The sequence below is a fragment of the Lygodium microphyllum genome, chromosome 16 (genome assembly GCF_053477565.2).
Source record: "Lygodium microphyllum isolate KBCC chromosome 16, Lygodium_microphyllum_v1.1.10, whole genome shotgun sequence".
Taxonomy (NCBI): domain Eukaryota; kingdom Viridiplantae; phylum Streptophyta; class Polypodiopsida; order Schizaeales; family Lygodiaceae; genus Lygodium; species Lygodium microphyllum.
The window spans coordinates 146557636-146567635 of NC_141150.1; the positions used below are offsets into that span (position 1 = coordinate 146557636).

The 10000-nt window shown below is 69.5% G+C and overlaps 1 non-coding gene across 1 annotated transcript; it reads left to right on the forward strand.

Moving 5' to 3' along the window:
- Window positions 1-446: 446 nt before the first annotated feature.
- Window positions 447-565, forward strand: LOC148023749 (5S ribosomal RNA). Its single transcript, XR_015694006.1, has one exon. It is a non-coding gene; the product is annotated as a 5S ribosomal RNA (ribosomal RNA).
- The last annotated feature ends 9435 nt before the right edge of the window (window positions 566-10000 follow it).

A 10000-nucleotide genomic window follows, 5' to 3' on the forward strand; every position in this document is an offset into this window, starting at 1 on the left:
TCATCAAGGGTACCCGATGGCATTCCAAGTTCGTCCATGGCACGGATCCTATGACTCGAATCTCATGTGCGCGGGGTTTAGTGCTCGCGTGGACACGGGTCCTCGTGGTATGAATGGCATGCCCCCCTCTCCCCCACCGCCTTGTGGCATGCCGTGGGCGCGTGTCCTCCGTGGCACGTATTCTGCGGCTCGATCTTTTCTACGTCGTCGCCTATGTGTGCACGGGGTGCTCTTCACGTGGATGCTTGCCCTTCGTGTTAGAAATGGCACGCGACGGCGGCATTCAATCTTTTGTGCGTCGCCTCCATGTGCGCGGGGTTTAGGGTTCGCGTTTAGTCGCGTCCTCCGTGGCATGAGCGGCATGGCATGCCGCCATGCCTCGCTCTTGGGCTCTCTCGTGCCACTTTCCGAGTATACAAGAGCTCTTTGGAATTCCTTTGTGTTTGTGGTGCGGTCACACCAGCGCTAATACACCGGATCCCATCAGAACTCCGCAGTTAAGCGCGCTTGGGCCAGAACAGTACTGGGATGGGTGACCTCCCGGGAAGTCCTGGTGCTGCACCCTTTTGCATGCTTGTTTCGAGACCGTGGCATGGAAATCCCCTCGGATCACGTCTCGACTCTCCAACGCTGACATCGTGGTAGGAAACCCCCTCGCCTTGCCATGACGCGGCGCCTCCTCTCCTCGTCGCGATTGTCTTTGCGTACGTCGTGCCTGGCCCCTCCCTCTGCCTCGCTCTCACGTGATACCCCCTCCTCAAGATGCGAGGTATTTTGGGAGCGGAGGGTGTGCCATGTTGTGGGGGGGTTCGGTGGAGCGGGGTTTTTCCGAGGAGGGAGGGCGTGCCATGTTGCGCGGGCGGGTTGTTGGAGCGGGGATTTCTGAGGAGGGAGGGTGTGCCATGTCGCGGGGGGGTGCCATGTCGTGGGGGGGTTTCTTGAGGAGGTCCGTCGGGGGGTGGAAGGTTCCGTGTCGCGGGAGGGGGTCGTGTGCAGTGGGGTGTGTGTGCCGTGTCATTGCGGAGCGCGATTTCTAAAGAGGGAGGGTGTGCCATGTCGTGGGGGGGTGAGGTGACGTGCCGTGGGTCGAGCGGGGTTTTTGGAGGTGGGGTGCGCGGGGGATACGCCGCGTCGTCGGGGGGTGCGGTGGGGTGGAGGGTGCGCCGTGTCGTGGGGGGGTGACGCGGGGTGGGCTGGGTCGAGCGGGGTTTTTGGAGGCGTGGCGGGGTCGTGTCGATGGAGCGGGGTTTTTCGAGGTGGGGTGCGGGGGGGATGCGCCGCGTCGAGGGGGGGTGCGGTGGGGTGTGCCGTGACGCGGGGTGGGGTGGTGTGGATGCAGCGGGTTTTCCGAGGTGGGGTGCGCGGGGGCGTCGTGGGGGGGTGACGCGGGGTGGGGTGGGTCGAGCGGGGTTTTCGGAGGCGTGGAGGGAGCGGGGTTTTTCGAGGTGGGGTGCGGGGGGGGCGTCGTGGGGGGGTGCGGTGGGGTGGGGGGGTGCGCCGTGTCGTGGGGGGTGACGCGGGGTGGGGTGGGTCGAGCGGGGTTTTCGGAGGCGTGGCGGGGTGCTGTGGAGGGAGCGGGGTTTTTCGAGGTGGGGTGCGGGGGTGCGCCGTGTCGTGGGGGGGGTGACGCGGGGTGGGGTGGGTCGAGCGGGGTTTTCGGAGGCGTGGAGGGAGCGGGGTTTTTCGAGGTGGGTGCGGGGGGGGCGTTGTGGGGGGGTGCGCCGTGTCGTGGCGGGTGACGCGGGGTGGGGTGGGTCGAGCGGGGTTTTCGGAGGCGTGGCGGGGTGCTGTGGAGGGAGCGGGGTTTTTCGAGGTGGGGTGCGGGGGGGCGTCGTGGGGGGGTGCGCCGTGTGGTGGGGGGGTGACGCGGGGTGGGGTGGGTCGAGCGGGGTTTTTGGAGGAGAGGTGGGGTGCTGTGGATGGAGCGCGGTCTTTCGAGGTGGGGTGGGGGGGGGGGGCGTCGTGGGGGGGTGCGGTGGGGTGGGGGGTGCGCCGTGACGCGGGGTGGGGTGGGTCGAGCGCGGTTTTTTGGAGGCGTGGCGGGGTGGTGTGGAGGGAGCGGGGTTTTTCGAGGTGGGGTGCGGGGGGGGCGTCGTGGGGGGGTGCGCCGTGTCATGGGGGAGTGACGCGGGGTTGGGGTGGTCAAGCGGGGTTTTTGGAGGAGAGGTGGGGTTTTTGGAGGAGAGGTGGGGTGCTGTGGAGGGAGCGGGGTTTTTCGAGGTGGAGTGCGGGGGGGCGTCGTGGGGGGGTGACGCGGGGTGGGGGTGGTCGAGCGGGGTTTTTGGAGGAGAGGTGGGGTGCTGTGGAGGGAGCGCGGTTTTTCGAGCTGGGGTGCGGGGGGGCGTCGTGGGGGGGTGCGGTGGGGTGGGGGGGTGCGCCGTGTCGTGGGGGAGTGACGCGGGGTTGGGGTGGTCAAGCGGGGTTTTTGGAGGAGAGGTGGGGTGCTGTGGAGGGAGCGGGGTTTTTCGAGGTGGGGTGCGGGGGGGCGTCCTGGGGGGTGACGCGGGGTGGGGGTGGTCGAGCGGGGTTTTTGGAGGAGAGGTGGGGTGCTGTGGAGGGAGCGCGGTTTTTCGAGGTGGGGTGCGGGGGGGCGTCGTGGGGGGGTGCGGTGGGGTGGGGGGGTGCGCCGTGTCGTGGGGGGTGACGCGGGGTGGGGTGGGTCGAGCGGGGTTTTCGGAGGCGTGGCGGGGTGCTGTGGAGGGAGCGGGGTTTTTCGAGGTGGGGTGCGGGGGTGCGCCGTGTCGTGGGGGGGGTGACGCGGGGTGGGGTGGGTCGAGCGGGGTGGGGTGGGTCGAGCGGGGTTTTTGGAGGAGAGGTGGGGTGCTGTGGAGGGAGCGGGGTTTTTCGAGGTGGGGTGCGGGGGGGCGTCCTGGGGGGTGACGCGGGGTGGGGGTGGTCGAGCGGGGTTTTTGGAGGAGAGGTGGGGTGCTGTGGAGGGAGCGCGGTTTTCCGAGGTGGGGTGCGGGGGGGCGTCGTGGGGGGGTGCGCCGTGTCGTGGGGGGGTGCGCCGTGTCGTGGGGGAGTGACGCGGGGTTGGGGTGGTCAAGCGGGGTTTTTGGAGGAGAGGTGGGGTGCTGTGGAGGGAGCGGGGTTTTTCGAGGTGGGGTGCGGGGGGGCGTCCTGGGGGGTGACGCGGGGTGGGGGTGGTCGAGCGGGGTTTTTGGAGGAGAGGTGGGGTGCTGTGGAGGGAGCGCGGTTTTCCGAGGTGGGGTGCGGGGGGGCGTCGTGGGGGGGTGCGCCGTGTCGTGGGGGGGAGACGCGGGGTGGGGTGGGTCGAGCGGGGTTTTCGGAGGCGTGGTGGTGTGGCGTGGAGGGAGCGGGGTTTTTCGAGGTGGGGTGCGGGGGGGGGCGTCGTGGGGGGGTGCGGTGGGGTGGGGGGGTGCGCCGTGTCGTGGGGGGGTGACGCGGGGTGGGGTGGGTCGAGCGGGGTTTTTTGAGGTGGGGTGCGGGGGGGGGGGGGGGGATATGCGCCGCGTCGTGGGGGGGTGCGCCGTGTCCTGGGGGAGTGACGCGGGGTTGGGTGGGTCGAGTGGGGTTTTTCGAGGTGGGGTGCGGGGGGGGGGGATATGCGCCGCGTCGTGGGGGGGTGCGGTGGGGTGTGGGGGGTGTGCCGTGTCGTGGGGGGCTGACGCGAGGTGGGGTGGGTCGAGCGGGGTTTTCGGAGGAGTGGTGGGGTGGTATGGAGGGAGCGGGGTTTTTCGAGGTGGGGTGCGGGGCGTCGTCGTTGGGGGGTGCGGTGGGGTGGGGGGTGCGCCGTGTCGTGGGGGGGAGACGCGGGGTGGGGTGGGTCGAGCGGGGTTTTCGGAGGCGTGGTGGTGTGGCGTGGATGGAGCGGGGTTTTTCGAGGTGGGGTGCGGGGGGGGGCGTCGTGGGGGGGTGCGGTGGGGTGGGGGGGTGCGCCGTGTCGTGGGGGGGTGACGCGGGGTTGGGTGGGTCGAGCGGGGTTTTTCGAGGTGGGGTGCGGGGGGGCGTCGTGGGGGGGTGCGGTGGGGTGGGGGGGTGCGCCGTGTCCTGAGGGAGTGACGCGGGGTTGGGTGGGTCGAGCGGGGTTTTTCGAGGTGGGGTGCGGGGGGGGGGGGGGGGATATGCGCCGCGTCGTGGGGGGGTGCGGTGGGGTGTGGGGGGTGTGCCGTGTCGTGGGGGGCTGACGCGAGGTGGGGTGGGTCGAGCGGGGTTTTCGGAGGAGTGGTGGGGTGGTATGGAGGGAGCGGGGTTTTTCGAGGTGGGGTGCGGGGCGTCGTCGTTGGGGGGTGCGGTGGGGTGGGGGGTGCGCCGTGTCGTGGGGGGGAGACGCGGGGTGGGGTGGGTCGAGCGGGGTTTTCGGAGGCGTGGTGGTGTGGCGTGGATGGAGCGGGGTTTTTCGAGGTGGGGTGCGGGGGGGGGCGTCGTGGGGGGGTGCGGTGGGGTGGGGGGGTGCGCCGTGTCGTGGGGGGGTGACGCGGGGTTGGGTGGGTCGAGCGGGGTTTTTCGAGGTGGGGTGCGGGGGGGCGTCGTGGGGGGGTGCGGTGGGGTGGGGGGGTGCGCCGTGTCCTGAGGGAGTGACGCGGGGTTGGGTGGGTCGAGCGGGGTTTTTCGAGGTGGGGTGCGGGGGGGGGGGGGGGGGATATGCGCCGCGTCGTGGGGGGGTGCGGTGGGGTGTGGGGGGTGTGCCGTGTCGTGGGGGGCTGACGCGAGGTGGGGTGGGTCGAGCGGGGTTTTCGGAGGCGTGGTGGGGTGGTATGGAGGGAGCGGGGTTTTTCGAGGTGGGGTGCGGGGCGGCGTCGTTGGGGGGTGCGGTGGGGTGGGGGGTGCGCCATGTCGTGGGGGGGTGACGCGGGGTGGGGTGGGTCGAGCAGGGTTTTCGGAGGCATTTGTGGTGTGGCGTGGAGGGAGCGGGGTTTTTCGAGGTGGGGTGCGGGGGGGGGGGGGCGTCGTGGGGGGGTGCGGTGGGGTGGGGGGGTGTGCCGTGTCATGGGGGTGGCGCGGGGTTGGGTTGGGTGGGGGAGTGACGAGGGGGGAAGGGGCGAAATTTGGAGGGGGGGGCGAATTTTTGGGGCGGGGGGGGGGGAGGGGTGGGGTGGTGTGTGTTGAGGGGGGGGCGAAATTTCGAGGGGGGGAAGGGGAGGGGTGGTGTGGTGTGGTGTGGTGTGGTGTGTGTTGAGGGGGGGGGGGGATTTTTGAGGGGGGGGGGGGGAGGGGTGGTGTGGTGTGGTGTGTGTTGAGGGGGGGGGGGTGGTGTGTGTTGAGGGCGGGGGGGGGGGGGATTTTTTTGGGGGGGGGGAGGGGTGGTGTGGTGTGGGGTGGTGTGTGTTGAGGGGGGGGGGGCGAATTTTTGGGGGGGGGGGGGAGGGGTGGGGTAATGTGTGTTGAGGGGTGGGCGAAATTTGGAGGGGGGGAAGGGGAGGGGTGGTGTGGTGTGTGTTGAGGGGGGGGGGGGGGGATTTTTGAGAGGGGGGGGAGGGGTGGTGTGGTGTGTGTTGAGGGGGGGGGGGGAAAGGGTGGGGAGGTGTGTATTGAGGGGGGGGGCGAATTTTTGGGGGGGGGGGGGAGGGGTGGTGTGTGTTGGGGCCGGGGGGTGGGGGGCAAATTTTGGAGGGGGGGGGAGGGGTGGTGTGGTGTGGTGTGTGTTGAGGGGGGGGGGGAGAATTTTGGAGGAGAGGTGGGGTGGTGTGGGTGTGTTGAGGGGGGGGGGAGGGGTGGTGTGGTGTGTGTTGAGGGGGGGGCGGGGTGGTGTGGTGTGTGTTGAGGGGGGGGCGGGGAATTTTTGAGGGGGGGGAGCGGTTGTGTGGTGTGTGTTGGGGGGGGGGGTGGGGTGGTGTGTGTTGGGGGGGGGGGGGATTTTTGGGGGGGGGGGGGGGAGGGGTGGTGTGGTGTGTGTTGAGGGGGGGGGGGGAAAGGGTGGGGAGGTGTGTATTGAGGGGGGGGGCGAATTTTTGGGAGGGGGGGGGAGGGGTGGTGTGTGTTGGGGCCGGGGGGTGGGGGGGCAAATTTTGGAGGGGGGGGGAGGGGTGGTGTGGTGTGGTGTGTGTTGAGGGGGGGGGGGGAGAATTTTGGAGGAGAGGTGGGGTGGTGTGGGTGTGTTGAGGGGGGGGGGAGGGGTGGTGTGGTGTGTGTTGAGGGGGGGGCGGGGTGGTGTGGTGTGTGTTGAGGGGGGGGCGGGGAATTTTTGAGGGGGGGGGAGCGGTTGTGTGGTGTGTGTTGGGGGGGGGGTTGGGGTGGTGTGTGTTGGGGGGGGGGGGGGGGGGGGATTTTTGGGGGGGGGGGGGAGGGGTGGTGTGGTGTGTGTTGAGGGGGGGGGGGAGGGGATTTTTGAGGGGGCGGGGAGGGGTGGTGTGGTGTTTGTTGAGGGGGGGGGGGGTGGGGAGGTGTGTATTGAGGGGGGGGGGGGGCGCGAATTTTTGGGGGGGGGTGGGAGGGGTGGTTTGTGTTGGGGGCGGGGGGGGGGGGGGGGGGGAAATTTTGGAGGGGGGGAGGGGGTGTGTGGTGTGGTGTGTGTTGAGGGGGGTGGCCGAATTTTGGGGGGGGGGGGGGGGGGTGGGGTGGTGTGTGTTGGGGGGGGGGGGCGAATTTTTTGGGGGCGGGGGGGGGGGAGGGGTGGGGTGGAGTGTGTTGAGGGGGGGGCGAAATTCGGAGGGGGGGAAGGGGACGGGTGGTGTGGTGTGTGTTGAGGGGGGGGGATTTTTGAGGGAGGGGGAGGGGTGGTGTGGTGTGGTGTGTGTTGAGGGGGGGGGGGGAATTTTTGAGGGGGGGGAGGCGTGGTGTGGGGTGGTGTGTGTTGAGGGGGGGGGCGAATTTTTGGGGGGGGAAGGGGCGAAATTTGGACGGGGGGGGGGGGGGGGGAGGGGTGGGGTGGTGTGTGTTGAGGGGAAGGCGAAATTTGGAGGGGGGAGAGGGGGGGGGGGGGGATTTTTGAGGGGTGGGGGGGGCGAATTTTGGAGGGGGGGGGAGGGGTGGTGTGTGTTGAGGGGGGGGCCAATTTTTTGGGGGGGGGGGCAAAATTTGGAGGGGGGGGGGGAGGGGTGGTGTGGTGTGGTGTGTGTTGGGGGGGGGGATTTTTGAGGGGGGGGGGGGGGAGGGGTGGTGTTTTGTGTGTTGAGGGGGGGGGGGGGGGGATTTTTGAGGGGGGGGGAGGGGTGGTGTGGTGTGTTTTGAGGGGGGGGGGGGGATGTGGTGGTGTGTGTTGGGGGGGGGGGGAAATTTTTGGGGGGGGGGAGGGGAGGTGTGGGGTGGTGTGTGTTGAGGGGGGTGGGGGGCGAATTTTGGAGGGGGGGGGAGGGGTGGTGTGGTGTGGTGTGTGTTGAGGGGGGGGCCAATTTTTTTGGGGGGGGGGGGGGGGGCAAAATTTGGAGGGGGGGGGGGGAGGGGTGGTGTGGTGTGGTGTGTTTTGAGGGGGGGGGGGGAGGGGTGGTGTTTTGTGTGTTGAGGGGGGGGGGGGGGGGGAATTTGGGGGGGGGGGGGGTGGTGAGATTTTTGAGGGGGGGGGAGGGGTGGTGAGGTGTGTGTTGGGGGGGGGGATTTTTGGGGGGGGGAGGGGTGGTGTGGGGTGGTGTGTGTTGAGGGGGGTGGGGGGGGGAGGGGTGGTGTGGTGTGGTGTGTGTTGAGGGAGGGGGGGGGGGGGAATTTTTGGGGGGGAGAAGGGGCGAAATTTGGAGGGGGGGGGGGAGGGGTGGGGTGGTGTGTGTTGAGGGGGGGGCGAAATTTGGAGGGGGGGAAGGGGAGGGGTGGTGTGGTGTGGTGTGGTGTGTGTTGAGGGGGGGGGGGAAGGGTGGGGAGGTGTGTATTGAGGGGGGGGGGGGGGGCGAATTTTTGGGGGGGGGGGAGGGGTGGTGTGTGTTGGGGGCGGGGGGGGGGGGAAGGGTGGGGAGGTGTGTATTGAGGGGGGGGGGGCGAATTTTGGGGGGGGGGGGGGGGAGGGGTGGTGTGGTGTGGTGTGGTATGTGTTGAGGGGGGTGGCCAAATTTTTTGGGGGGGAGGGGTGGTGTGGTGTGTGTTGAGGGGGGGGGTGGGGTGGTGTGTGTTGAGGGGGGGGGGGGGGGGGCGAATTTTGGAGGGGGGGGGAGGGGTGGTGTGGTGTGGTGTGTGTTGAGGGGGGGGGGGAGGGGTGGTGTGGTGTGTGTTGGGGGGGGGGGGTGGGGTGGTGTGTGTTGAGGGGGGAGGGGTGGGAAATTTTTGGGGGGGGGGCGAATTTTGGAGGGGGGGGGGGGGAGCGGTGGTGTGGTGTGGTGTGTGTTGAGGGGGGGGCGAATTTTTGGGGCGGGGGGGGAGGGGTGTTGTGGTGTGTGTTGAGGGGGGGGGGGATTTTTGAGGGGGGGGGGAGGGGTGGTGTGGTGTGTGTTGAGGGGGGGGGTGGGGTGGTGTGTGTTGAGGGGGGGGGGGGGGGGGGGGGGGCGAATTTTGGAGGGGGGGGGGGAGGGGTGGTGTGGTGTGGTGTGTGTTGAGGGGGGGGGCCAATTTTTTGGGGGGGGGGGCAAAATTTGGAGGGGGGGGGGGGGGATTTTTGAGGGGGGGGGAGGGGTGGTGTGGTGTGTGTTGAGGGGGGGGCGGGGAATTTTTGAGGGGGGGGGGAGGGGTTGTGTGGTGTGTGTTGTGGGGGGGGGGGTGGGGTGGTGTGTGTTGAGGGGGGCGGGGGGGGGATTTTTTTGGGGGGGGGGGGGAGGGGTGGTGTGGTGTGGTGTGTGTTGAGGGGGGGGGGGATTTTTGAGGGGGGGGGAGGGGTGGTGTGGTGTGTGTTGAGGGGGGGGCGGGGAATTTTTGAGGGGGGGGGAGGGGTTGTGTGGTGTGTGTTGTGGGGGGGGAGGGGGTGGGGTGGTGTGTGTTGAGGGGGGCGGGGGGGGATTTTTTGGGGGGGGGGGGGGGGAGGGGTGGTGTGGTGTGGTGTGTGTTGAGGGGGGGGGGGGATTTTTGAGGGGGGGGAGGGGTGGTGTGGTGTGTGTTGAGGGGGGGGCGGGGAATTTTTGAGGGGGGGGGAGGGGTTGTGTGGTGTGTGTTGTGGGGGGGGGGGGGTGGGGTGGTGTGTGTTGAGGGGGGCGGGGGGGTGATTTTTTGGGGGGGGGGGGGGGGGGGGAGGGGTGGTGTGGTGTGGTGTGTGTTGAGGGGGGGGGGGGATTTTTGAGGGGGGGGGAGGGGTGGTGTGGTGTTTGTTGAGGGGGGGGGGGGGGTGGGGAGGTGTGTATTGAGGGGGGGGGGGGCGCGAATTTTTGGGGGGGGGGGGGGGGGGGCAAATTTTGGAGGGGGGGAGGGGGTGTGTGGTGTGGTGTGTGTTGAGGGGGGTGGCCGAATTTTTGGGGGGGGGGGGGGTGGGGTGGTGTGTGTTGGGGGGGGGGCGAATTTTTTGGGGGCGGGGGGGGGGGGAGGGGTGGGGTGGTGTGTGTTGAGGGGCGGGCGAAATTCGGAGGGGGGGAAGGGGAGGGGTGGTGTGGTGTGTGTTGAGGGGGGGGATTTTTGAGGGGGGGGGAGGGGTGGTGTGGTGTGGTGTGTGTTGAGGGGGGGGGGGGATTTTTGAGGGGGGGGGAGGCGTCGTGTGGGGTGGTGTGGTGTGGTGTGTGTTGAGGGGGGGGGGGGAATTTTTGGGGGGGGAAGGGGCGAAATTTGGACGGGGGGGGCGAATTTTTGGGGGGGGGGGAGGGGTGGGGTGGTGTGTGTTGAGGGGAAGGCGAAATTTGGAGGGGGGAAGGGGAGGGTTGGTGTGGTGTGGTGTGGTGTGTGTTGAGGTGGGGGGGGATTTTTGAGGGGGGGGGGGGGCGAATTTTGGAGGGGGGGGAGGGGTGGTGTGTGTTGAGGGGGGGGGCCAATTTTTTGGGGGGGGGGGGGGGCAAAATTTGGAGGGGGGGGGAGGTGTGGTGTGGTGTGGTGTGGTGTGTGTTGGGGGGGGGGGGGATTTTTGAGGGGGGGGGGGAGGGGTGGTGTTTTGTGTGTTGAGGGGGGGGGGGATTTTTGAGGGGGGGGGATGTGGTGGTGTGTGTTGAGGGGGGGGGGGAATTTTTGGGGGGGGGGGAGGGGAGGTGTGGGGTGGTGTGTGTTG